The sequence below is a fragment of the Acipenser ruthenus genome, chromosome 3 (assembly GCF_902713425.1).
Source record: "Acipenser ruthenus chromosome 3, fAciRut3.2 maternal haplotype, whole genome shotgun sequence".
Classification (NCBI taxonomy): domain Eukaryota; kingdom Metazoa; phylum Chordata; class Actinopteri; order Acipenseriformes; family Acipenseridae; genus Acipenser; species Acipenser ruthenus.
Window position 1 is genome coordinate 86,092,536 of NC_081191.1, and position 24,538 is coordinate 86,117,073.

The window sequence follows — 24,538 nt, forward strand, 5'->3', positions numbered from 1 at the left end:
AATTCCTCAGGAAGCTAATGGCACTTTGTGGTCGAGCAGCAGTTGAGTGGCGTGTGTATGGTGACGTCACGGACCAAGTACCAGAAACAAAACAATGGATGGGCTGGTGAAGCTGAACGCTACGGCGCTCAGCGTATTTATTAAATAATAAATAAAAGATTTAAACAAACAACACAAAACACAACAAACAAAAAGGCGCGTTGGCCAAACAAATAAATATCGTGCTGGTGTAAACCAGCGCGCTTAGCAGTTATTTGTAAGCTAAGTTTCGTTTCGTTTCGTTTCATTTCGTTTTCTCTCTCTCTCTCCTCGCTCTCACGCCTAATACACTGTCCTCCGAGGGTAGAGAGCTACAGGTTTATATACAGTGACCATCTCCCGATTAGCAACAGTTAATCAATGAATTAACTCGGGAGATGGTCACCGTCTGCACGAGTTTAATAAGGATGCCTGAGTGTCAGCTAGCTAAATCACTAGCTGATCAGTCACGCATCCTCACTGGGTTTTTAAATTATAAAAACAATAACAAATACGCGGCGCTTTGAGCTGCGCTGCAAACAAAATTACAAATAATAATACAAATACATATAGGGGCAGGACACTCCACCACACGCTTATTTGAAAATGTCTGCCTGTATGTCATGGTTGATTCTAGATCGGGCAGTAGCGCTTTGGTCATCTTTTCTTGGCAGTCAGTTACGTTGCTGCTTGTGTATTCGGGCAGTGACATCTTTGTTTGTCTTTTCTCGGCAGTCAGTCAAGTTGCTGTTTGTGTACTCGGATAGTCATGTCTTTTGTTATCGATTTTAATACACATATCACTATACTTTACTCGAATTTAAGACGCAGGCTATTTTTGAGAAGAAAAAAATGGTTTAAAAAGTGCAATACAGTAATAGTGTGAGTGTTAAAATAATAATAATCTTTATTTTGTATAGCGCCTAAATGCAAGCATCTCAAAGCTCTATACAGTTTAGAATAATAATACTAAAAGCAACAAAACAAAGTACAAACAACAAATACACAGCATAGAGTTAAAAGTAAAACAGATTTTAAAATAAAACATTGCACAGTGACACAAGCCTAACCATGATGAAATGCCTGTACATAGAGATACGTTTTAATTGCTTTTTAAAAGCATCAACAGTATTAATGTCCTTGATCACCTGCGGAAGATTATTCCAAAGCCTAGGCGCATAACAGCAAAAAGCCCTGTCAATCATAGAACAAAGCTTAGCCTTTGGAATCCTTAACAGAACCAAATTTGCAGAGCAAAGGTTATAAGTGGCAGCATATAGATGTTAAAAGTAACTGTCCTAAAATTGAGCCCAGTAGCATAATGTACGACTTCCGGATATGTGTACGTTTTTTTAGCATGAAAAGGAGATTTACCCTGCCTTTTGAAGTCGTACAAAGTTTTAGACGTGCACTTCCTATAACGTGTGGAATGTGTGGGTTATGTACGTGCTGCGTCACATAAATAATGACTGTAGAGAGAGAGTGACTGCTTTCTAAGCTGTGTGGAAACCCGGCCAATGTTAGTTAGTAAAACAGCAAAGCGAAGGAAGTGAATATGCAAAGAGGGGCACCCAAAACGACAACTAGGACGATTAAAAGGATGTATAAAACTATTTTAAAAGATCCCAAAAAAGCATAAAGAAGTTAACTGAAAAGATCTAAAAAGGAGACAAAGGAGGAAACACAGAAGGAAACAAAGCGGCAGCTGTATGCGCCAGCGTCCTCTCGTCTCTACATTCTACCAGCATTGAATTCCAATAAAATAGTAACATTTCACATACTTTTGGATAGTAACATTAAAATAAAAGTAAATGAGGCCGTTAAAATGATAAACTGGGAATTGTGTTGTATTTATAGCAATATCTAGAAACTTCAAACTTTCATCCACCAATCAGAAAGATCCATAGTTGGACACTACCACACAGTAGACCACACATAACAAAAGATGCACTGTTTACCAGTTTCTAAAAGCAATAAAACTAGGATTTATGAGACATTACCTTAACTTGTCTTCCCTGTTCTGTCAACTACCAGACGGTAATGCACTATAATTTGGGTTTTCTTGTTTAAAGTAATTGTAGCTAACAAAATATTTCCATACATTCTATTCTCTTCCATGAACATCCATTCATTCTGTAGGTCTCATTTGTGCAGTTTTGAAAGAAACACAACAACCATGCATTTTAAAACATGATATCCGGTACTACATTAAGGTAAAGAATGTCCTGTTTTCAAACCATACTTATAGACTGTCTTGTACTTCCTTGGTCATTTCCCCTGTAGGGTGAAAGTGTCCCCACCCCTTCACTGGTTTCTTTCCCGTCAACAATCAGTCAGCTGCCTCCCCTATTTACAGATGTGATTTAAGCCACTAACATGCTTTGACCCAGAAACAATCAAATTGTCAACGGGGGAATACAGTGATATTCTGTAAACAAGTGCTGCCTCAATAATTAAGTAATTAACAAACTCATTAAATTGCACATATACTTTACTGTTTTAAGAGAATATAAGTAGTGGGGTTTCCGAAAAATATAGCATTATATATCCCCACATGTTGATACAACTGTTGAAATAACGTACTTGCAAAATGGCCGCCCTAGTGCACTGATAGTGTCAGGATTATTGCCCACATTGTCAAACAGGTAGCACAGCAATAATGATCCATTGATGTGGTATGGAACAAAAAGGCCACTCTTCCTGCAGTGATTTAGAAAACACATGTAAAATGTGGCCTCTGCATAGCTTGGGGGGGCAGCTGGCCGAGACATGATGGTGTCCTTGAGTTCTGGACAGGCGTGGGATGGAGGAAGAAGCTGGAAAACAAGAGAGAGAGAGGACAGTGCAGGTTTCATTATGAATTAAAATGCCTTAAAGGGTAAGTAGCAGGGTTCAGAAAATATATAGTTATATATCCAGCGTGTTGCTACAACTATTTAAATAACGTACATGTAATTTTTCTTTTCATTGTTAACATCCTGGCAACTTTAAACTCTGTTTCAAAGCTCTTTTCAAAATGGCCGCTCTAGTGCACTGGGTATAGGCCCCTCCCTATACCGCCCAGCCGCCTCATGTCCCATCCCCCTCTGTGCCCATTCACCCCAGCTGGGCCTTTGTCCACCCCAGCCCCAGTGAGTACTCAGCAGTCACACTTTAATGAAGCAGAAAAGGCAGAAATATACAATGGCTCTACAGTATAATACTGCAGAGATAATACACCATGTGTCACTACCACTAGTTTTCTTAAAAGGAGAAAATCACCTGTTATGTTAATGTTATAAACAACTAGAAATAAACAACCAATACCTAAGAGGCCTTGAATTCAACAAAAATATTGCTCTGACATATTGCTGTACTGTGAATGGCACTGTAAGGTTATGTATTTAAAAATAATGTTTCACTGGCGTCTAACTGTCTAAATACTGAAATTTGCATTTGGAGAGCATGCAAGGGCTCTGCTTCTCTTTGCAAATGCATGTGGCAGCAGGTAAAATGTACTGACGAAGATACCAACCAAAAAACTTGTCTACTTAAAATAGCTAAAATAACATGGGCTTTAGTAACCTTCTGAAACACTGTATGAAAAAACTTCTTACAACTTGGTAAACCACATCTTTTTAATCTTGCTGCAAGCAAGTTCATTCTTAAAAGTTTCTATTTTTGTTCAGTTTAGGAGTTGCCATAATAACATAGCAAGTCAGTTGTCCCACGGCACACTTCAGCCAGGGGGAAACGCACCTCTATAATCTCACGTGTTTGCCTCTGTTAAAACATATGTAAGTTGGAAAATGTAAGTTGGAAAAGCTTCTAATGTCACATCTAGTAGGACATTGAACATTCTGTTTGCTCCATAACTGCACAGGATGTTTCCCCCTTTATTTTATAATTGTTTTAATTAAAGTTTTAGAAAAATAAAATATAGCCATAGATAGTAGGGATGCACTATTACACGAAAAAAAATTTGAATAGCATATTACATATTCGAGTACACAAAAAAGACTTATAGTAGCTACTAGGACAGCGGTCCTCAAAGTAAATTGGGCACGGGCATAAATTGATCTTACTTGGCTGTTTGCGGACACGCTGACTATTGCATAGGTTCTTATCTTAAACACTGCCTTCCCGCGACATATACACTGTGTATATATATATATATATATATATATATATATATATATATATATATATTAAAAACATATAAATTTCATATAAAACATATAAAAATCACAGAGTATAACGTTATATATATATATATATATATATATATATATATATATATATATATATATATATATATATATATATATATATATATACATATACAGTGCCTTGCATAAGTATTCACCCCCCTTGGACTTTTCCACATTTTGTAGTGTTACAACCTGGAATTAAAATGGATTTAATTAGGATTTTTGTCACTGATCTACACAAAATAGTCCATAATGTCAAAGTGGGGAAAAATATCTACATATTTTTCAAAATTATTTACAAATAAAAAACTGAAAAGTCTTGATTGCATAAGTATTCACCCCCTTTGGTGTGACACCCCTAAATAAGCTCTGGTGCAACCAATTGCCTTCAGAAGTCACATAATTAGTTGAATGGAGTCCACCTGTGTGCAATTAAAGTGTCACATGATCTCAGATTAAATACACCTGTTTCTGGAAGGCCCCAGAGTTTGTTAGAGAGCATATCTAAACAAACAGCATCATGAAGACCAAGGAGCTACCAAAAAAATATCCCAAACTTTGAACATCCCCTGGAGCACCGTTATATCCATTATTAAAAAATGGAAAGAATGTGGCACAACCGCGACTCTGCCTAGAGAAGGCCGTCCACCAAAACTCAGTGACCAGGTAAGGAGGGCATTAGTCAGAGAAGCAACCAAGAGGCCAGTGGTAACTCTGAAGGAGCTGGAGAGATCCACAGCTGAGATGGGAGAAACCGTCCATGGGACAACTATAACCCGGACGCTCCACAAAGCTGGGCTTTATGGAAGAGTGGCAAGAAGAAAGCCATTCCTGAAAAAAATCCATATCAAATCCCGTTTGGATTTTGCCAAAAGGCATGTGGGAGAAGCATGGTGGTGGCAGCATCATGTTATGGGGATGCTTTTCATTGGCAGGGACTGGGAAACTGGTCAGGATTGAGGGCAAGATGGATGGAGCCAAATACAGGGAAATTCTAGAGGAATACCTGTTTCAGTCTGCAAGAGTCCTGGGACTGGGGCGGAGGTTCACCTTCCAGCAGGACAATGACCCTAAACACACAGCCAAAGCTACACTGGAGTGGTTTAAAAACAAGAACCTGAATGTCTTAGAATGGCCCAGTCAAAGCCCAGACCTCAATCCGATTGAGAATCTGTGGCAAGACTTAAGACAACTTGACAGAGCTTGAGCAATTTTGCCAAGAAGAATGGGCAAAAATTGCAGGATCCAGATGTGCAAAGCTGGTAGAGACTTACCCAAAAAGACTCACAGCTGTAATTGCTGCCAAAGGTGCTTCTACCAATTGACTCAGGAGGGTGAATACTTATGCAACCAACAAATGTCTTTTTTTGTTTGTTTAATTAACTTTTGTGTCACAATAAAAAAAAATTTGCACCTTCAAAGTGTTAAGTATGTTGTGTAAATCAAATGGAAAAATCCCAATTAAATCCATTTTAATTCCAGGTTGTAACACTACAAAATGTGGAAAAGTCCAAGGGGGGTGAATACTTATGCAAGGCACTGTATATATATATATATATATATATATATATATATATATATATATATATATATATTAGTTTTAGTGGGAGTTATTCTTGGCTCACTCTGATAAGGCCAAGTTTCAGGCAGTAATTGTGCATGCTGCGCTTAGTCTTTAAATAATTTATATAAAATACGCAATGCAAATATTTATTGAATAACCTAAAATAAAAGAGTATAGATAGTGTCTCGCTACTGTTTTAAAGATCGCTCATCTCCAGTACAATTATTCAGAAAAAGTGGATTCGTAACAAAATCTACTACGGTGTCTCCCTTGTCTGGTGAAATTAAAAAACATATAGAGAGAAAATTAAATTCTAAATACTGAAATGTATTATTTTTTCTCAATAACAGTCTGTGAAATTCAGTGCTTACATATTAAGCACTGAATTCCGGCATATTAACACCCCGCCTCTGCTCACGAATGATTGGACAGCTGTCAGGTCTTTCACTTTCCCATTGGCTACTCATTCACCTTCAATTTTCATACAGAATGCCGTGAACGATCTCTGCTTGCTTATGATTGGACAGCTGCGTAAAACTTGGAAGATATTTGACTGTCCTATTGGTTAAACTTACTGGCAGTACGTGCAACTGAAACAGACACAATTTATGTTCCACCCAGCTAACACCCAGCTAATGATTGGGCTACCACAGAGGAAATGTAGATATTCAATTGGTTGATCGTATTGCAGAGGACCTTCAGGAAAAAAAAATGTCAAGTACGTACAGGCTTTGCAGGCACGAATTTGCCCATAGGCACCACTTTGAGGACCAGTGTAGTAGTAGAAGCAAATAAGTTTTTTTTTGTTTTTTTTTAAATGTATGTTGACGCTTGACAAGTGTTCAAATCAGTGTTTAAACGCTGCGCGTTCATGTGAATGAGATTGGCATATTGAACAAAAAGACCCTAATTAATCATGCAATGCTTGTAGCAGCAAAATTCTACAGTTAATGTATTCTTTTTGAAATTGTTGCCAATTTTGTTGCCTTGTTTTCAGCTAATGTTAACAGATCCCCCGCTTGAGTTCTCCTGTAATGACTGCACACAGCCACTGTTGCTAGGCAACTGTGAAACAACTTCCGGGAGCAGGGCAGCAGCTAACTTTAAATTTGTAAACAAATGGCATATAGCAAGTGCTAAAAAGGAAGCCTAACTTTAGTAACATTTAAATTAGAATGCTAATTTAGCTGTATGTTGAATATAAAGACATACCCAGCAAACATGTACGTATTGGGCCCATGAGGGCAAAACAAAAATTGTGACACCACATAAAAGTTATGTGATATACCAGCAGAAAATCCTTCAAATTTAAAAAAAATCCCATCTGAACCAAGCTTCACCTGATAGATAGAGCAACTTTAAAAACAACATGATGTATTGCTAACAATCTTCTTGTTTAGCGGTTAAATTTAAATCCATTCACACTTAGCTTTGCAAAGTGTTAAATATACTATACCAACCACTGTGTTAGGGACAAATTTATAAAAAAAATGTAGACTGATAATACCAGAAATATATTCTTTATGGGAGCACATCTCCAGAAACATTGTCTTAAGTTTAAAACCATATTTAATTTCTGCTTTAGTGTATAAGGTGAATATATATATTTTTTTAGCTATATAAGGACTAACACATCACAACACTTGCAGTCTTGCAAGCATGTTTATAGCCACAGGTCATTCTAGCTCTTTAACTTAACCCCAAGCGAACTACTCTCTTTTTGATTTTGTCAGACTGCCTTCCTTGGAACCATTGGTGCAGAATTATGGCTGCCTTACTTGGTAATGAATTAGTAACCAAATTCAATTGGAAGGGACTTGGAAACAAAAGATCATTTTATGACCTCGAACTTCAAAAAGTGATGGCTGGTGAGTTACTCATATATGTTACACCTTGTCTGTGTAGAACCTTAACATTAGTTAAAAAACATCTGATCTTTTTTCATTGCATTTCAAATGAGCAGTAAATCTGCATGATACGTTAAATAAATTAGGTTAAGAATATTATGAAGTAAACAGAGAAGTACTGAAGTACTTGATAACAGGAAAAAAATTACTAGTACTACTGTAATGTATTTTCCTGATGGTGGTGAGGTCAGAGTGAGATGGGGGGGGGGGGGGTAGGGGAGTCGGGAGGAGGTGTGGGCGGGGGGGGTCGGGAGGAGGTGTGTGTGGGGGGGTCGGGAGGAGGTGTGTGAGGGGGGGTCCGGAGGAGGTGTGTGTGGGGGGGGTCGGGAGGAGGTGTGTGTGGGGGGGTCGGGAGGAGGTGTGTGTGGGGGGGTCGGGAGGAGGTGTGGGGGGGGTCGGGAGGAGGTGTGTGTGGGGGAGGTCGGGAGGAGGTGTGTGTGGGGGGGGTCGGGAGGAGGTGTGGGGGGGGTCGGGAGGAGGTGTGTGTGGGGGGGTCGGGAGGAGGTGTGTGTGGGGGGGTCGGGAGGAGGTGTGTGTGGGGGGTCGGGAGGAGGTGTGTGGGGGGGGGTCGGGAGGAGGTGTGTGTGGGGGGTCGGGAGGAGGTGTGTGTGGGGGGGTCGGGAGGAGGTGTGTGTGGGGGGGTCGGGAGGAGGTGTGTGTGGGGGGGTCCGGAGGAGGTGTGTGTGGGGGGTCGGGAGGAGGTGTGTGTGGGGGGGTCGGGAGGAGGTGTGTGTGGGGGGTCGGGAGGAGGTGTGTGTGGGGGGGTCGGGAGGAGGTGTGTGTGGGGGGTCGGGAGGAGGTGTGTGTGGGTTATTATTTTTGTAGTTATTTTTGTAGGCCAAAAAAAGCTTTGAAGGCAACAACAGATTTTACCTTTTTATAAACAAATTACACTATACATAAACACAGCAGTTCATTTAGCATGTGCGTTATTTCTATATCCAATTCCTCAAAAATTACTTCAGGGTGTGAAAGGATGTGAAAAACAGTAAAAGTTTGACAAGTTGAAATGACATGCTTTGAAAGCTTCCACACACAGGGAATGGGTTTATCACATGGCTGTGCTACTACAACTGTTGTCAAGGAAGCATGGCATCATGTGACAGGAAGTTATAGGTGGTGTCTCAACTTACCCAGTGTCTCAACTAGCCCCGCTGTCCCCTATACTTTGTGAACCCGGCCGGCTCCTCTGAAGACTGAACTTAAACTTTAGCGGCTTACCCTTTCTATGCTGTCTGCTGTAGTACACATGCGTATTTGCCTTTTATTCTTTATTTTGCGTAATAACACATTAAGCCTGCATTAAAAAAAAAATAGTTCTCTGCCATGTCGCATATGTGCTCCTAAAACAAGATGCTTGCACCAACAGCTTTGTTTTTGTTCCATATTCAACTAAACTGAGTGCACCTTAGAGCCCTGCATTAGTAATCATTGCAGTTAAAATTAGGCTTTTAATTTATTGAGCATGTAGACTGATGCTTTGGGGCACAGAGGATGTTCTCAAAATATTTTTGTACAGGCGTCAAGAGAGACTTGTCCTTATTATAATAGTTGTGGTAACCCTGATGTGCGTGCTTGCCCTTGATGTAGAGCCAGCAGATGCCTTAGGCGTGGGTGCAGGGCTAACAATTCTTACGACATTTATTGACATAGCGTGACACACAAAAAAATGCTTGTAAGCAGGACAGAGCACTTTTATAAAAGAAAAGAGACACCAAAAAGAACGTGACATTGTCCAAATCCATGCAGTAAAAAAAAGTCCATACTGGATTTCACGTTTAAGCAAAATTTGGTTCAGCAACTGACCTATTCTCCTGAGTAAGATCCATTCCTCTCCCAAACAAAGTCTGATTGCAGCATTTTATATTTAAATAGTTAATTTGGCTAATTGGTCAATAGGCTAGCCAATCAGCTCAGGGTATCTTATTAAGTAGGGGTTCAAGTCACACAATACCGTCATCTACATTGGTACTAAAACACAATATGTTACACTATTTACAGTCCTCCAGAGTTGGGGGTTAGCTTTTAAATAGAGATAGGGGCCATTCACCCTACACAAACCCCACAGCCTCTTCTCCAGGTCCTGTCCCAGTTGTGTGTATTTAGATTTTGCTGTTTTTTTTTTTTTTGTAGGTCCCAAATACACAAACCCCTACGCCTCTGACATGTCCTTGTCTTTCTCTGACCCAGGCACCAATGGGAGCTGCGATGGACTCAGCGGAGAAGGCTGGAAGGATAAAAACATCCAGCGCATGTTCATTCGGAAGGTGAGATATCATAAATATTTCCACTGCAGGACCAGGGGCGGGGCATTATATCATCGCTGACAGTAATGCGTAGACCTAAATTATGACATGCTTCAAGGTGGTCACTTCAAAAGTCACCAGAAGATGGAAGGAATGCATGATTAATCAAATTCAGGTGGAGCAGCAGACGGGAAAGAAGCTATTGAAACTCTGTCTAATTAACACCAGTAAACTAGCGCTCTTGCCACGTTGGTGTGTAAGGACCGTGTGAGTTATTTCATCAGTATCCAAGAAAGTGAGGGTAGTTGTTAATAGTTATAGTTCACAAATCTTGCTCACGAAAAAGACACTTAGTGTTGTACATAATTCATAGAACTCAAGTGAGAGAAAAAGGGTGATGGGAGTTTGCCATCTGCCTAAAACAAATCAAACGAAATACATTTAAAATCACACACAAATCTAAAATGATACATAATTAAAAAAAATACAAAAATAATATAAATTCTTAAAATATTATCATGCAAAACTAAACACACAAAACAAATATGCAAAAAGGAATGTATCTTTCCCACCGCTATTTTCATGAATGTAACTTTTATATTTCTTATTCCTTCTAGTTCAATACCAGTAAAACAGCATGCAATGCAAAAGTAATAAATACTGAAAACAGTCAATGTAAAAACGTTCTCATTCCGAGCCCTGGTTGATTATATGTAATGGGTTGACCCTGGTTGGTCCGGGGTCAGACTGGTATCTTGCCGGGCTGTGGTTTCACGGCTTGGTTCAGGGTCGGCTGCACAAAACGCACAGTAGAGACGGCTCTTCATGGGTCAGGTTGCTGAAGTGCACTAAAGCAAACTATCCCGACAGTTTTCCTCCAAACCCCCCACAGGAAGGTCCCCAGCCACTGGAAATGACTTTGGCAGTTACACTGTGATTTTTCTTCACTCCTTCAAGTGAGAATAAATCTGCATGTTCCAGTATCAAACCACTTGCCCTTTTAAAGGGAATGCTTCATAAGCACAGAATATTATAAACCTCTGAGCTTGTCTCATCCAGTCAGGTTTGGAGTAGAGTGATTTTCTCATTTTTTTTCAAGTAGCCTAAGCAAGGCCCTATTGCCTTTCACTCTTAAAATACATTTGTTTTCATATTGCACAACCCTTATCTAGGGGTGGTTAAAATGAAAAGAGTTTACAATTTTTTTAATTTAGTTTACATTTCCCTTACTATTTTATGGTGTTTGTAATAATTCTGACATTTAAAACAATGTCCCCTTTAACAGTGTAAAATCATTTAACACAGTTTAACACCATCTCTTGCACATTCTTGTCTGCCTGGCCCCTGTCTCCATTCTGCACAGTGTAGGCTTTGCTGTGAGTGTTTCTGATTTCACCAGTGGTGCCACACTTTCACTGTCCCACACTGCACTGCACTGTTAACAAAGTAGAGTGCAAATACTTGGAGCTCTTTGGTTTGTTACAGCACAAAAGCATGCACAGTGACTGCATTATCTCGGCTATGCCTTTGCGGAAAAACTGACAGCTTGAAACCTCAGCTCAGTCACTGACGGGCTCGTTGTATCTCATTCCTGCCTGACTGTCAGTTGAACAAAAAACAAACATGCCTAAAAGTTTTTTTAATTCAACTGAAAGGAATGCTTTATAAAATCTGCATTTTTCCTTTTAATTTAGTACCTGTTTCATATCCTGTTAAGCCTGCTCTCTATCCTCTGTTGTTGTTTCTGATTAAACCATTACTTACCGTGCTTACTAATTATTACAGTAATAAGTCTCCTAAAAGCTGAATTTCTGGAGTGAGTTGGGTTGAAATTACCAGTAGGGGTGTGTAACTATAATTACTGCCCTTGAGACACAGTGAAAATGGCAGCTTTGTTCTGGAACAGTGAGTAAGAATGATAAATAACAGTCTAAGCTGAAAAAACACTAGAGAATCAAAGGGAGCAGAAGAATCCTTGCCACAATCAGTTTGATGTTAGCGTTATTATTTCCTCAGGTTTTCCAGCTGATGGTGACTTTTGGAATTGTGGCTCTGTTTACATTCTGGTGCGTGCTTTTCTCTTTTCCCGCTCTTCTTGTGTATTGTTATTTTCAGACTATAATACTAAATGTGTGTGATATACGAGGTGCACAGTATACTCAGGTAACTGCAGAGGCTTTGCTGCTGCATGCAATAATATTACATTTACTTTTTGTTTCTGTCACAAAGACAGTCGGAGTGGGTGGTGTCAGACCAGATCCAGGAAATAAAACGACAGAGACTTGGGCTTTTGGTGAAGCTGAGCGCGTGATTGCGCTCAGCATTTAATAATTAATTGACAGAACAGAAAATAAAAGGTTTTAAACACAAAACAGGACACGGCACTTGCGCCAAAATAAATAGACAAACAAAAACGGACTAACACTACAAACGGTGCACGGACAGACAAACAAACACGGTAAGTACAAACACTTATATTTACGCTTTTACTTTTTTAACTCCTCTCTCTCTCTCCCGTTCTCCACTCTCGAACACCCAACATTAACACACGCAACATACAACACTTAACACACACATGCACACAGGGACGGGGCACATTGCCACATATACCCCCCCTTGTGCGCAGCACACATGGCCTCAACGGCCACCTCCCCCCTTAAAAACCCAGCAGTCCAGGTCAAAGTCTCGGGCTGGGAAGGGAGGCTTTAGTGGGCCCATGGCTGGCAATGCTGTCAGCACCCCTGCCGGTAGTGGCAAGGCTGACAGCATGCTGGTCCACTCCTGCAGCGAAATTGCCGCGGGGGATGCTGGTCTCCTGACCTCTCCCCTTTTCTTCGTAGCCAGTAGCTCCCCTTGGTGGGGCTCCGACCACAGTACTTCCGGCAGTGAAGAAGCTGCAGTGGGAGCAGGTCTCCGGACCTCCCCCACGATCTCCGACAGCGAAACTGCTGCAGTGGGAGCAGGTCTCCTGACCTCCCCCACGATCTCCGGCAGCGAAACTGCTGCAGTGGGAGCAGGTCTCCGGACCTCCCCCACGATCTCCGGCAGCGAAACTGCTGCAGTGGGAGCAGGTCTCCTGACCTCCCCCACCTTCTTCGTGGCCGACAGCTCCCCTTGGTGGGGTTCCGGCCACAGTACTTCCTGCTGCGATGCGGAGCAACAGGCAGCCCCAGGCGATGCGGAGCGGCTGGCAACCCCAGGTGATGCGGAGTGGCTGGCAACCCCAGGCGATGCGGAGCGGCTGGCAACCCCAGGCGATGCGGAGCGACAGGCAGCCTCAGGCGATGCGGCGCGACAGGCAGCCCCAGGCGATGCGGCGCGACAGGCAGCCCCAGGCGATGCGGCGCGACAGGCAGCCCCAGGTGATGCCAGACAGGCATCCTTGGGCGAAGCGTGGCGGGCATCCTTAGGCGAAGCGAGGCGGGCATCCTTGGGCGAAGCGAGGCGGGCATCCTTGGGCGAAGCGAGGCAGGGAGTCAGGACAAGCTGGGGTGCGGGTGTTGGCCCTCTTCTCGACCTCTGCGGCCGGGCGGTTCTTCCCCGTGCTTCCCTCAGCAGCCTATGCAAGGGCTGCTGAGGACCGCCAGCATCCAATCCTGGTCCTTCTGGTGAAGGGAGAGGCAGCTCCTGCTCTTCTCCCCCTGATGGTGATGGAGGCAGAGGCAGCTCCCGCTCCTCTCCTCGTGATGGTGGGGAAAGTGATACCAGCAGGCATTCATCCTCTGCTGGTGGGGGAAGTGATACCAGCAGGTATTCATCCTCTGCTGGTGGGGGAAGTGATACCAGCAGGTATTCATCCTCTGCTGGTGGAAAGGGACCCAGCAGGTATTCACCCTCTGCTGGTGGACGGGAACCCAGCAGGCATTCACCCTCTGCTGGTGGACAGGGACCCAGCAGGCATTCACCCTCTGCTGGTGGACAGGGACCCAGCAGGCATTCACCCTCTCCTGGTGGACAGGGACCCAGCAGGCATTCACCCTCTGCTGGTGGACATGGCGGAGGCAGAGGCAGCTCCTGCTGCTCTGCTCCTGCCGGTGGAGGTGGCGGAGGCAGAGGCAGCTCCTGCTGCTCTGCTCCTGCCGGTGGAGATGGCGGAGGCAGAGGCAGCTCCTGCTGCTCTGCTCCTGCCGGTGAAGGTGGCGGAAGCAGAGGCAGCTCCGGCTGCTCTGCTCCTGCCGGTGAAGGTGGGAGCAGCGTGTAGTCTCCCCCTTTTGCAGGGGACTGGTGCTGCTCTGCCTCTCTTGCAGGGGACTGGTGCGGCTCTGCCTCTCTTGCAGGGGACTGGTGCGGCTCTGCCTCTGAAGGGGAAACCAGCAGGCATTCTCCCTCTGCTGGTGGACATGGGGACAGCAGGCATTCTTCTTCTGCTGGTGGAGGTGGAACCAGCCCCAACTTCCCTCTCTTTGGGCTGTGGACGCACCGACTCCTCCCTTTTGGGCTGTGGACGCACCGACTCCTCCCTTTTGGGCTGTGGACGTTCAGGCTCCCCCCACTCAGGCGTAGGACGTTCGGGCTCCCCCCGCTCAGGCGTAGGACGTTCGGGCTCCTCCCGCTCAGGCGTAGGACGTTCGGGTTCCTCCCGCTTGGGCTGTGGACGCTCTGGCTCCTCCCGCTTGGGCTGTGGACGCTCTGGCTCCTCCCGCTTGGGCTGTGGACACTCAGGCTCCTCCCGCTTGGGCTGTGGACGCTCAGGCTCTTCCCGCTTGGGCAGTGGACACTCAGGCTCCTCCCGCTTGGGCTGTGGACGCTCAGGCTCCTCCCACTCAGGTACTGGAGAGGGCAGCGACTGCTCCTCTCCCTCTTGCTCACTGGAAGGCATCCCTCCCATGTCTGCAGCTAGGTACCCCAGCACCACCATGGTGATGTCACGAACTGATGCCGGGTTGTGCTGTTGCTCCCAGTCCTCCCATCGTTCCCCATCTCGCATCCGCAGCGTGTTAATAACCCAGGGGAGGTCACTGGCGAAGTTCCCCTCGGGGTGCACCAGCCAGTCCCATATTTCCCGGGATGGTGGGGAACCCGGTGGCAGTGGGGGTAGAGGGGTGGCTGCTGATGCTTGGGGTGACAGCTGCTTCCGCTGCTTCCTGCAGCTCTTTCTCCCCATCCTCGTTTTACTTTTTGTTTTTTTTTGTTTTTTTTTTCCCACACACAAACACCTCTCCTGGTCTGACGCTTGGAGGCGCTGTTATCCCACGCAGGACACCACGTGTCACAAAGATGGCCGGAGTGGGTGGCGTCAGACCAGATCCAGGAAATAAAACGACAGAGACTTGGGGTTTTGGTGAAGCTGAGCGCGTGATTTCGCTCAGCATTTAATAATTAATTGACAGAACAGAAAATAAAAGGTTTTAAACACAAAACAGGACACGGCACTTGCGCCAAAATAAATAGACAAACAAAAACGGACTAACACTACAAACGGTGCACGGACAGACAAACAAACACGGTAAGTACAAACACTTATATTTACGCTTTTACTTTTTTAACTCCTCTCTCTCTCTCCCGTTCTCCACTCTCGAACACCCAACATTAACACACGCAACATACAACACTTAACACACACCACTTAACACACACATGCACACAGGGGCGGGGCACATTGCCACAGTTTCTGATTAGGGTGGCAGAGACATTTAAGGCGATAAGTGGATCAAGTGTCGATCATGTATAACACGTTGAATTTATTATGTTTCTTCTCGTGTTTCTAAATTGAGCTCTATCGAGTGTTTAATAGTTACGGATGAACAGATCAGAAAGACACATAAGAAGCCCCCTAGGTCCTTACTGAAAGATTGTGCCAATTATGAGGAACACTTAAGGAAATTAAAACAGTGTTTTATTTGTAATACTGAAGTTTTATTTTTCAATGGATATTCTACATCTGCTATATAAATATGTAATTGCAGAATAACATAACAAAAATATGCAAGGGTTAAATTATGTTTTCCATCCAAAACCATTGCTTTCCTATTGTGAAGAACCTGCGTACAAACAAATGCAAATACTTAATTTTTATGAAAATGAACTCTAACTGTACTGTACCAGAGGTGTGCATTAGGCATTGGGTGATTACATTCTAAATATTACTGTGGGAGTTTACACCTGGGTTGGAATAAGGTTAAGCAACTTGTACAGAACAAAGAGTGTGGTCTATTCAGTTTATTTAGATCTGCTGCTGGTTTGATTAATAAATACTGTAATAAATCAAATATGATACCAGTATAAAGTACAGTAATCCGTCGCGTATCCGCCCCTCACATATCCACCCTAACCGTTTATCTGCCATGATCAGTCTTTTCAGCAATGTTAGTTTATGATTCAACGGAGAAGATTAGTTCATCGATTGTAGATCCTACTAAAGTTTTCGTACACTGTGTTGTATGTGCTGTGTGCGCTTCCATTGCTGGTAGTGTCACGCCAAGCTGTTCAGTGTGTTGATATGTAAATAAGTCCTGTTCGCCTGCGGAGTGTATCAACTTCAACCTTCGCCTCGATCTCCTGCCTGTCACTCAACAGCAAATGCACGCACCCACACAGCAGACAGCTACTCTGTCACAAGCATTAATACCCTGTATTTTTCTAAACAAGGGATTTAGGGGCACTTCCTAATAAAAGCTTAATCTCAAAACAATAATTGTGTCTAAATAGTTATTGTTACAGCTGTGTATAATGGTATTTAAAACAGGATTAATTTATCCCCCATTTTACATATCCGCCCTTACTCTGGTCCCACCACAGTCGGATACCCGACGGATTATTGTACAAGTATTTAATAGCAGCATAGCTCTAGAAAACAGGCAACAAACAGGCGAATTTACTACAGCAGGTACCAACGCAGGCGTTTTTCTTTTTGAACATAACTCAGGGTTGCTAGTTGTCCTTCTAGCCTGGCTGGCAGCTTGTGCACAGAAATCACATTGCTGAAATACGTCATGATGTGACAGATAGCCTTTCTCAACCACAAGTTTTGAATCCATATACAAAAAACGATGCTGTACATAACAAGAAATGATTTAAATATTTCTCATTACATGTGTTACACAGCTACTTCACAATTCCCCCAGTGCAGATACAGTATTGATACTAACACTGAACTGTATGTAGCTGTTTGTGCAGTACAACTGGATCCTGTACCTCACCTCCTAGTAAGTAAAAAGTGTATTTAATATCTGTATTTAATTGTTTTTAGCAATGTTAATCCTGCAGGAAACCAACAGAAGGACTAATAAAGAGTTAAAAGGTGGCTGCATTTAGATCTGCCACTGTTTAGATCACTAAAATAGATGCCTATATTTGGTGAGCTGTCAAGAAAAGAAAAAAAAGTATAATATGTTTAGTAAATCCTAAGCAGGGACACCCATTCATTGTTTATTAAAACTTGGTACGGCCTCGTAAGTTTCTTTTAGTAATATTACACAATCTACTCTTCACAAAAACAAGGTGATTAATTTCAACATCATGTTCATGTGATCATACCTGGCATTGGTGTGCAGTACAAGTGCCAGGTAAGGTGTGGCAGAGTTGGCAGCAGCTCTAAATGTCTGATATTTTGATTGGTTTCCATTTGACGGATATGTTCTATCATCTACTATTATTATTATTATTATTATTATTATTATTATTATTATTATTATTATTATTATTATTATTATTGTTCCAGCTTCTGAAAAGGCTCCTCAGGGCTGGTTTTGATTCAGTGAATTGATTTCATTGTAGTGTTGCACAGGCTTCAGTGTATAATGCTTCACATATAGACTTTTGAGCAACACTGATATGTTTTACTTTTTAGAAGCATTTTTTTGCTTGGCAAAAAGGGAATCATACAGCACACACATGATATGATATTTAACACAAATAAGTATTGCATTTGGAAAAAAGTATCCCTTTAAACTTAAATAGTATATATTAGTGACACATATCTAGGGCTTCTGATTTCCGGTGCTTTACCCCGACTTTTCTACTCTCCTTTTACTTATTCAATTGATACCTGTTAAGCCATTTGTGTATCTCAATCACAACTGAGAAACGTGTTGCTAGTCAAATTGATTTAATTTTGACTTTTTTTTTCTGTGAAACAACTCAATGGGCTTTTAAGCTGGCCAAGCCTTAATTTTTGATTAACAAGCAGAACGTACAAACGAGATTGCAACATGTTAATAAGCGACAATATTTTATTAAAGCTATAATGAAAAATAAAGTATTATTTTTAAAGACACACTTTATTACAATCGTTCTGCGTGACTGTATTTACATGAATAAAGAGGAGTCGCTTCTGCTTTGAAATGAAAAGTAAGACTTACAATTTAAAAGCCCATTTAGTTGTTTCATAGAAAAACCCTGTACATTAAATCAATTTGACTATTAACATGTTTCTCAGTTGTGATTATTATTATTTCTTAGCAGACACCCTTATCCAGGGCGACTTACAATTGTTAGAAGATATCACATTATTTTTACATACAATTACATTATTTATTTTTTTTACATACAATTACCTATTTATACAGTTGGGTTTTTACTGGAGCACTCTAGGTAAAGTACCTTGCTCAAGGGTACAACAGCAACGTCCCCCATCTGGGATTGAACCCACGACCCTCCGGTCAAGAGTCCAGAGTCCAGAGCCCTAACCACTACTCCACACTGCTGCCCTAGAGATACATGCAAGGCTTAACAGGTATCAATTGCATTTTTAAAGGAGAGTAGAAAAGTCAGAAAACACTGAAAATCAGAAGCCCTACACATATCAGATGTAGCAAAGTTAAAAGTGTTTACATAAATTGGCGGTTAACATAATTATCAGCTTATTGTAATCAAAAAATAATTCATGATCCCTATAATAGTCACCTGATATCACAAACTGCTTAGTGTGATCAAATTGCCACTCCTTTAGCTTATGTTTCTTTCCTTGAAGTGGACACAGTGTTCTGTAGAAATGGTGGCAGATGAATGGATTTTGAATTGGACAGGAACCTGAAAAAAGTGTTGCTGTCACATCTCTGACGGAGATGTTTGTTGCCATGGAAATGATGGTTTGCAATATCAGCTTGTTTATTGTCTTTTCAGACGTCGATATCCCACCAACCTTATTCTCCTGGGTATTTTCGTAAGTAAATTTAGTAATTGTATGGCTTCAAAATACTTCAGTACTTCACCAAATGGTAAGGGATAGTAATGTGCCAGAAAGTTTCACAAGCACAGTCTGGCTATTAAATACTTCCACAACTGCTGCACTAACCAGTGTTGCTTGGTTCCACATCCTGTAATACAGTAAATCATAACAGTGGGGGAGCAATCTATAGCTAGCTTAAATATAATATATCAGTATAATATAATATAATAAGTCATCGGAGAAAAAGTTCTATTGCAACTATTTGACCCATTTGGGTTTACAATCAGCAAAGAAGTGTGGCATCAGTTGACGATGCTCTATTTCATTGCCAAAGGAAACGGTGGTGTCAGGGTTTATGGTGCAGATAGTTTGAAAACCACTGCCTTAGATTGTAATGTATCTCTCTGCTTTATTTATTCAGACGCTGGCCATGTCATACATGGCAGGAATGCTTGCGAGGTAAGTAATTCGATGTGTTGTACTGTAGCGCTAATATGTTGGGTTCTGAAACATGAAGCAGATGGTCAAACTAGTAGTGATGTGAACTGGCTTTCTATTTTGCAGTTACCACAACACAAAAATGGTGATGCTGTGCATTGGCATTACTTCCATGGTGTGCCTGGCTGTCACCCTTTTCTGCTTTCAAACCAAGGTAAGCGGATGTGCAAATACACCCACCCCAATGCAATTGGAAACACCTGTAGTTTGTGGGAGTATCCATCCAATACTGTAGAGAGTATTGCCATTATGCATAAATATACACAATTTACCACCACTGCTACATCTACAGGGGTCATGCAAATAAAAATAGAATTGACCTGAAAAATCCAGTACATTTCTGATGTCGCCCCATGCATAGAACATATGACACAATTCAAACAAGAAATGTTATGTTTAATAGTAGTTCCCAGTGTAATTATAATGTATAGGGTGTATCTTACTATTTTTAGAAATAGTGAAAGTAACTTAGATATGAGAACCTAAAGACTTCTAATTGAAACATTTGTCATTGATATTAAGTTTCTTTTAGCGTTTCTAAATTCAGCACTGTTGAGTGTTGACTAGTTTTGGATGTGTCTATTACTATAACAGAAATAATTTTACAGCCATCTGACATCTTTTAAAAAATAATAAAAATAATGTAATGTATGAAACGTTTTCGCTGAGAAGTCTTTATCAGTGCCTTTGCATGTTGTATCACCTTTGTGCTCCAGTTTGACTTCACTTCCTGTCACGACCTGATGTTCTCTCTGATGAGAGTGCTCCTGCTCACTGGACTACTGCTGGTGTTCACTGCCCCCTTCGGATATGTAAGTAACCTTGGCCAAAGACACCATCCCTCATGGAGAACATGGCCTGTTGACACAAATAACTGAAACGTATTTCTTAGGTTTGTACAGCCCCGGGATAGTGAAGTTCTGTAACCCTACCGTCTAAGTGTCTAATTATATATATGCTTGTTTTTGGTTTCAGATTCCATGGTTACAGACAGCCTACTCAGGACTTGGGGCACTTGTCTTTACTGTGGTATGTGTGGCGGGGTGCCTGTCCCTGTGCATAGTTTTTGTGTTTTATGTTGTATGTGGTGCGTGTGTATTGTACATACGTATATGTATTGGGTGCTTGCAGGTCACCGCCCGGAGGTGCCTGTACATCACCGCCTGGGGATGCCTGCGCGTCACCGCCTGGGGGTCGTTTTCTGCTGACCCCTGGGGATTTGCTGTGGCCTCTGGTGGAGTGGGCCACAGCGTTGTCCACCTTTCTGCTGCAGCATATCCACTGCCACACCTGCCTTAGCTGGAGGACCCAGGCTTGGCGCTGTCAGCACGTCCACTGCCAACATTGCCCGTCGTCAGCCTTGCCGCTGCAAACGTTGCCAATGGCAGCGTGGCCACTGCCAGGATTGCCCGGACTGGAGGAGCCAGCCTTGGTGCTGTCAGCACATCTGCTGACAGCATTGCATAGTTTTTGTGTTTTATGTTGTATGTGGTGTGTGTATGTATTGGTGCACGGGGTATAATGGGGGCTATGTAGCATGAATGATTTAAAATGTATAGTTGGATTTAGGCACAAGGATTGCACAGTCACTTCACGTGCAGATAAAATTTGTATTAGTATGTGGGCATGGGGTTTGCACAAATTAGTTCTTTTGCTGGTATTCAAGTGAATGATTAATTAGTAATTGAATCCCAGCACAGCTGTATGTGTATGTATGTATGTATGTGTGTGTGTGTGTGTGTGTGTGTATATATATATATATATATATATATATGCACGAATCGCTCAGTCTGGGTTGGGTGTTCAGGACGAAAGAATGGGAGAGAAAAGGAGAATAAATTAAAACTAAATAACAATTGCTACTCGTGCTGACATATGGTAGATCGGCTCGATACTTGTGTGTTTAATGTTCACCGTGTTTTTTCTATTTGTTTTGGCCAACGTGCCGTTTTGTTTTGAGAGAACTTAGAACAAAAAATGATCGGTAATGCAAAAAGTGCTAATAATGTTACTGTATGTTACATCTGGATGCGCACTCATATAAATAAATGTATACTAATAATGGTAATAATAATGCACCACAGTTGTATGTGCCTGAAGGCTGCTTCTCTTGTTCCTGCAGTTCCTTGCCTTCGATGTGCAGCTGCTGATGGGGAACCGGCGCTACTCCCTGAGCCCGGAGGAGCATGTGTTTGGAGCTCTCTGTCTTTACATGGACATCATCTACATCTTCTTCTTCCTGTTGCAGCTTTTCGGAAGTCGAGAGTGAACCCCAACCCTTCCTTCTCTGCATCCCACCAGCACCTGTGTGAAAATCACTCATGGTTAAACACCAGCCCCCCCCCCCGTCTCCCATCGCTCCTGTGCATAGTCAAACCTGCCGCTCCTAAAGAGGTCTGAAACTCTGGACCAAAGGGATTCCTTTCGTGTCCCGTTTTGTCTATTATTTTATTTTTTCTTATCGTCTACTCGGAACCTTCCACTATATCCTGTTACTGTAGAGTAAGGCAGTTTGGTCTTCAAGCACTAAGGGTCTCGATTTTAAACTCAACCAAACCACTACTGCCTCACTCATTGGGAGTATCCAGATAGAATATTAAGTAGACATTTTGTTTTATTAAGAGAGGAGAAAAAATTTCATTTTGCAAAATCAGGAACCAAACACAATATAATTCAAGGACTCTTATCCTATTATTTGTGTCCTCTATGATTCTTCATTGTTGTTTCTGCTCATATGGTTATTTACCAGACTTAAAAATAATTTTAGCAGAAATGCCCTTTTACAATCACTTATCAATCCGAATTTCTGAAGCGGTGAAGCAGTTTGAAAAATGAGAAATTTTAATTGTTTTAGGAAGTGGTTGAAAAAAATAGATTTCTGCTGGGATAGTTGGTAAATAATGATCTAAGCAGAAACAGTAAAAGATGATGATAGGAACACAAGTTCATTTAATGCTGTTGGTTTCTCATTCTGTAACCTTGACATTGATTTTTCCAGACTTGAGTGAACACTTTAAACTTGACCACAGTATCTCCTGGAAACACAGCTTTTTATATACTGAGGATGTTTCTTCTGAAGGTCCATATATTTATATAAAGCACAGTACGGGTTACAATTCATTTTTATTCACATGTTAAAAACAAATCTAAAGCTATTTAAAATCCAACCAAAACAACAATAACTATAAAACAAAACTACACTGATGAAAGGGTTAAAGTCAATGTTAATGCAAATAAAAATTGTGACGCTGACCATTTTTTCTGCCATCAAAATACATTTAATTATTTAAATGATATATTGTATTTTATTAGCATACTTCCTAAATTAAAAGCTGATCAGAACTGAGGTGTGAATTAAAAATCAGAAGTTAAAACCAATTTCATTGACTGCAGTACATTCTCATTAAGTGTGTAATCTTCCTCTACTGCACTAGATGGCACTGCGATGCAGGCTGGAAGATTTTTAACTAAAAACCTGTAATATGCTGTAATATCAAAGCAATAACACCCCCAGGATTGGAGCGTCTATGCAGAATCCAAGGGCTCCTCATTTTAATGTGTCAAGAACCAGCCACCAGTTAACTCCTTTGTGCCGGCAAGCTGTGCCTGTATACAGTTAGTTGTACCCTTTATTTAATCACTGTGGTACATTTTCTTTTCCTTACATGGAGTAAATGTGCAACGAACAAAACTAGAGTTTTAACCTGTATATAGAATATTATAGAAAGTAAATATGCAGTAAGAATAAATCAATCAATACATATTTTGCAGACCACTAGCAATCACTTTATCATGGAGGAATAAAAGACCTACTTTGCTTTACCCAGAATTAAATCTGTCAACTATTTTGAAATGTATATTCTCAGATGGACTGTTTTGTCCTATAATCCCTAATTTTACTGATCCAAAATGAATGTGCGAAGAGGTCCCTTGTGCTCCAAGCCTACTTCACTCCGTTAGCAGGTGTCACAAAACCACTATGTCAATATTATACATAGAGCTGCATTCATGATAACACTGATCTCTAACACAAACATGGCATTAAATGAACTGTCAAACTGCAACCTTTCTGTGTTGTAAAATGCTCAGCCCACTTTCCAGATCCAGCATTGTACAGCTATGGCCAAATGTTTAGCATCGCCCTATAGAATTGTCTCATTTTGCTTCATAAAGTTGAATGTAACCTGCTGAATAATGTTACATTTACATATTGAATTACATAGCGCTTTGTAGTTTACCATATACTTAACGAAAAACTAACAAAAATTGAAAAATGTGATGTTTCGAAATTTAACATGAAATACTGTACTACTATTATGGCTTCCAGTAGACTTTTGCGATATCAATTTGTAGTTTCTTTGATTACATGATGTTAAAATAAAGATCTAAATTATGTTCATATATTATTATTATTATTATTATTATTATTATTATTATTATTATTATTATTATTATGTCTCAATCCTAAAATTCTAGGTGATACAAAACTTTTGGTCATAGCTGCATATAGCCAAATCCTGATCTCATCAGGTACCAGAAACAAGGTTGGGCATGGTAAGTACTTTGGGAGAGAGGACCCACAATGGGAAACCAGTTACTGCATATAGTAGTGTTTGTACTTCGGTATCGTCTTTCAAATGAACAGAGATACTGTCTGCCCTGTTGGCTTTAAAGATCCCATTCAAATCTTTCTAAGAAGAGCACATGTTTTTTTACCCTGGTGGTGTCACTGATATGTCCCATGACATGTCAGAGCAATTTAAGCTTTTCATCAGCTTTTATAGACCAGGATCTTTGTGTCATCAGCATTCAAACCAGTGTGCGCACATACAAAGCGTCCTCGTGAATGCACAGTAATAGGAGGCTACAGTATGAGATAAAACCAAGACAGTGACTGTGTTCACCATGTAGAGTGTAACAGATGGACAGACACGAATACGCATAAGCAACCTCTTTCAGAATCAACTGCGGACGCTGTTTTTAAAAGCGGACCACTACCTCCAGCC

At 41.5% G+C, this 24,538-nt stretch overlaps 1 pseudogene; it reads left to right on the top strand.

Moving 5' to 3' along the window:
* Positions 1-1,339: 1,339 nt before the first annotated feature.
* Positions 1,340-22,910, top strand: LOC117394553 (protein lifeguard 2-like; annotated as a pseudogene).
* The last annotated feature ends 1,628 nt before the right edge of the window (positions 22,911-24,538 follow it).